This window comes from Montipora foliosa, chromosome 1 (genome assembly GCF_036669935.1).
Source record: "Montipora foliosa isolate CH-2021 chromosome 1, ASM3666993v2, whole genome shotgun sequence".
NCBI lineage: Eukaryota > Metazoa > Cnidaria > Anthozoa > Scleractinia > Acroporidae > Montipora > Montipora foliosa.
Window position 1 is genome coordinate 14,677,571 of NC_090869.1, and position 5,000 is coordinate 14,682,570.

General features: G+C 39.8%; 1 long non-coding RNA gene across 1 annotated transcript in view; it reads left to right on the forward strand.

Annotated features, from left to right (window-relative positions):
* Nucleotides 1-3,330, forward strand: part of LOC137975216 (uncharacterized) — a 12,051-nt gene extending 8,721 nt beyond the window's left edge. The window contains exon 2 of the long non-coding RNA XR_011117556.1: nucleotides 1,809-3,330. This is a non-coding gene — a long non-coding RNA (uncharacterized lncRNA). The remainder of the gene's footprint in view (nucleotides 1-1,808) is intronic.
* Nucleotides 3,331-5,000: the final 1,670 nt, after the last annotated feature.

Sequence of the window (5,000 nt, forward strand, 5' to 3'; positions counted from 1 at the left end):
TCAACTTGTAATTACGCCGATCAGATCAAGCCACCGATCCAACGTACACCAACAGGAAAATTGTCCACGGTTGCCTGCTTCAAAACTCCCTTATTTTTTTTGCCTTCCGTTCCCCTTTAAGACCATTGTTCTTAACCTAGCTACTAGTCTCTTTCAAAGTTTACAAATATTAGTCTATATAAAAATTTTTAAATTTTGTTCAACCGTCACTTCTGAAGATGTATTTTGTATCATAAGAAAAGTCAAGTTAAAATGCATTATAATATGTTAATTACCGAAGTTTGTTTATTGTTTTTGATCAAGTTAAAATGCCCGAAAACACGAGGATCTTTAGTGAGGCAAATACGCATGCGTATTACAAATAATTTAAATTCAAAATGGCGACATCAACACTGCTAGTCGCCATTTTGATTTGCAAATATTAATATTCTGATTACAAATGCGTTCTGTCGAACGCAACTAGATCTAATGTCAAAAGGTAAAGAGCTCCCAAGTTTTATGACTGAGATGAAAAATGTTCTATCACATTCAGTTTTAAGGTTAATACACCTGGACATAGTTAATAGAGGGGAATGGTTATGAAACCCGACAAATTCGTTTGTTGTAGGTTTTCGTTCTCTTTTTTGGCCTTGACCGTGCACAAAACACAATAGTTGTTTACTCTGTACTGAGGAACTAACCAACAAAAACGTGTTGGTTACGTAATTCATGCATATTGAAGGAGCCACAAAACAAAAGATTGTTCACGGTCGTGGACTTTCCAACCTAAACCTTGCGGCATCTTTGTTTGCTCCTTTGATGTTTGCCGAGCTTCCAAAGCAGTCCCCTCTATAACTATGACCTGGGATAGTGTAAAGTAATATCAGTATAGCTTATTATATGTGTGAATATTTGCATTCGGTTCGACTTCATTGCTTTTAATATTTAATGCTCACATATTTATGTATTTTTGGATCTTTTCGGCGGGGGATTGTTCTTTTTATTTGGGACTATTTGTTAACTGCTCAGTCGTCATTTAAAACAGAATTCTTTTACATAGATGATTTTGTTAAGCGAAACACCCGCCACCGACTTGCTAGAATATACTACGACGTCTAAATTTATGGCAAAATGCCTGCTGTTGATTCACACAACAATAAGAAGAATGAAGGGGTAGTTTCTAAAGAAACTGTGGTGCTGCGTCGGTGGGGAAGTAGTATACAAAAATTTGGTTTTATCAACAGAGTTGATAATGTAAATTGGCCACCGTACAGAGATTCTAAAAGCTGACGTTTCGAGCGTTAGCCCTTCGTCAGAGCGAATCGAGGGATTATGGGTTACGTGTAGTTTTTATAGTAGAGTAGGAGCTACGCTATTGGTGGTAACATGGCAACGTGAAAAATAGGAATATATTAGTTAAATGAAAAGCGTTCGTTAATACCGTGAGGATTAAGGGTGCCGATTTGAAAGATAAATTTTTGTTCCAGATTCTTGCGGCTTTCCGTCGTACCTAGATGTAGGGAAAGGCCGCAGATAGCCATGTGTTTTTTGGAGTGGTTAGGCAGATTGAAATGGCGAGCGACTGGCTTGGATGCATCCTTGTCATTCTTCTCAACATCGCGAAGGTGTTCGCGGAATCGGTCACCTAGTCGTCTACCTGTCTCACCAATGTATAATTTATTGCATAACGTGCAGGTTATGCAATAAATGACATTTGCGGAGGTACATGTGAAACGAAGAGCCTGGCACGAGTATAAATTATTAACTGAATAAAGCAATTCAGTTGTCATCTTGAAAACTAGCAGTTTAGTGTCATCTCATCCAAACAGGCAATTAAAATGAGATGGATAGCTGATGTCAGATGACACGATTATACATAGCGAGCCGCAAAAAAAAGAACAATACTGAAAAAATGAGTGTACTGTCACGTAAACTCTCTTGCAGCTTGCTTAAGTCTCTTTGGATTCGTTGTTTTCCTGTTCACGAGAATTCCTCCTTGAACTGAACGGCAAAACGTGGCTTTGCAATCCGTCTGGCGAGAATGCAGAATCGGCCCAGCCATTCTACAATTTCTAAACTCGGTGAAAGCGCATACAATGCTCTTGCTATGACAAGTCAAGTCAACGGAGATGAGAGGCAAATCTACCATTTCAGTTACAATCTGTTCGGTGAAGAGGAAGGAGGAGTTGGTTTCAGTGAATTAAGCAAAAATATGCCCACCTCATTAGGGTCGCAGCGTTACTCGCGTCGCGCATTTAGCAAGGAGGAAAAACAGCCCACGAAATACGCATTTGACAAGGGATTACAAAGAAGAAACAGCATCGGGCACTTGCCGCGAAAAGACGAGGTTAGCTTCGCAGAAAGTCACATGAGCTTTTGTCCTCGAGAGCTGGCAGCGACAAACGAGTCTACGAAACTTGAGGGCTTCACAGAAGAAACTGCAGCTTCTCTTGAAGCTCATACCCGCAAATATGGATTAGCAGAAACTACCAACGTTTCTCTTATGAGTCACAAACTCAGGAAGAAAGCCGTTTGCGATTCTACGGACAATTCACATTATCAAAGGCAGTTTCTGCGAGTTTTGAACAAACGCTTTTGAGCTGGATCGGTCCTGAGTCATTTTATCCCCCGCTTTTTAAGGTAGTTGTGTGCACGTTTGTTTACAATGTTTTGTGAGAACTTCATTTTGTTCACCATCTGCTCGGATTTTGAATATTTACGAATGTATGCACGGATGTATGTAGCCCAAAAATTAACGATAAATTTTGAAAAAAACATAAGCAGGTATTTAGGTAAACACAGCATTGACAATGAAACTGAACAGATTCTTTTGTTAAAAAAAAAAATCTTAATGCGGGAAATATCGCAAGTATCGTTCATATGCTGGCGGACGTCTTCGTGGAAAGCATACGATGCCGTTGTTACCGAGATTTGACCTCTTACCATTTACTTTATAACATTGTTTTTATTCCAGTTGGGAAGGCCTTTATATAACGGTGAACCTTCGTGTATATATAACTTTAAACCGCAAATTCGAGAATGATTGTTGCCGTAGATGCAAATTTGGTCGTATTAATTCAACAGTATGTCAGTCAAGAACATCTGATTCTATAGAATTTGACTCAGAATTTAACTGAGAAAATAGAAGCAAATAGTACAGGTGGTTTTTAGACAAATGATTGACGATACTGCCGATGGTTTCGTCAGTGTTTTAATCTGAATTCAATACAAAAATGGAATAAACCGCTATAGAGGAAAAGCTTGATCTTGGATCTGTAAACGATTCAATGGACCACTACAAATTTGCTACCAAATCATTATTCTGAATAAATAATGTGACTAAGGAATTGACTCAAGGTGGGTGGAGTCATTATGCGAATTGGAAAGTTGACGTACCAGTGGATTCAATGTGGAGAAGTGAAGAATAGACGAATTCACGCTCCTGAGTGCATCATGGGTAATCAGGGCAAGATGGAGAGAAATTCAAAGGTTTGTGTGGAAGTTCGGATCTAAACAACCGCTTGGCTTTCATGGGATTCGAACACGTCTGGTTATATATATAGTTTGTTATATATTTAGACTTTTCCTGCAACAATCGCAGCAAAACATCCGAAGCGGGCAACAACTGCGGAATTGTATCCCGGTCGGGATACATTTGAATTTGATCAGGGCCACGTGACCAAGAATCAACCAATCACAGTGATCGTTTTGTTGAGCGAAAGTCTAGGTATATAACAATGGCGTCTATTGTAATGAAATACTCCCCGTTCTTCAAATGATGCCCCTGCAAGGACACGATAGTGCAAAGTCTGCCATATTTGCCATCAAGCAAAGGCTACGGTGAGAAACCGCTGCTTAGATGCACTGTAGGACCCCTTTTGGTGAAACCGCTGATAAGGAATGGATATGAACGGACTGACCCCTCCCCTGGTAGGTTGGAATAAAAAAAACACGTTTTGTCAACGTTTTTGCCTGTGAAAAGTTTCCAATATGACAGGTGAAAGTTCAAATTGCTCTAAAATTCTCGAAATTGTCAATTTCTTTCTAAAATTCCCGAGGGTTTCTAAAATTCTTTTTGATGTCTAAAATTGCGCAAAAAATTTCCGGAATTATGTAGCTAAGCCTATTCAGTGCTGATTTCTAGAAAGACTGACTAGAAAACGATGACCGTAATGATGCAAAATTTGTAAACAAAGGAAAGGAACTTTATTTAAGTGTCTAGTCGTTCTAGCGCTGGAGAACTAATTGGGGACACTGTCAACTGAAATTAACAATCAACGCAATCACTAAAATTGTTTTTCACGTTATGTCCTTGCCGCCAAGTTGAAGATCTCTTATAGCTTCTTTTGCTCCTCCAAACGGGCCAAAATCGAGGAAAGTAAATTTGAAGAAATTGATCTAAGTATAGCGATTCCCTTTTTTGATACGATATTGTTGCTCCTTTCCTGTAAATGTTTTATTTGTAAATGCATTTCGAGTCCCGGAGTCTCCGCTGTCCGGCGAGTAACCAAATCCCCCACTCCCACGATTCCCATGTCCTCACTTCGGTCCTATACTTTCCTCACAGCAGCTCCCTCTTGTCGACTTTGTGAACTTCGGTCCACTTCATTTTGCTATCCCCTCAGTAGCCTGCGTAGCAAGCGTTCCTTTTCGACAAAAAGAGCTTCGAAACGATTTTCCGCAAACTGGCCGCGCGGAAGTTGGGGCAAGAGACTGAGGGAACGCTTGCAAGAAGACCCCCTATTTTTGAAAAACGCCCACCTTTTTATGGTTGACTTGACACACGCTGATTGACGTCTTATTAACAAATTAGCCAATAAAAGATAACCATGTTAACACATGTTGGCTTCCGACAAAACAATCCGAGGCACCGAGGAAACACCGAGTGATCAACGCAGAATTTGCCAGTGTGATTTTAAATGTTAAATTTGTAACGGCAGCTTCTAAGCCGGGTACGACTGGTTATGTTTCTTCTTAGAATTTGGTTAAACCATCGAAAAGAAACTTACGGGCAAATTTTA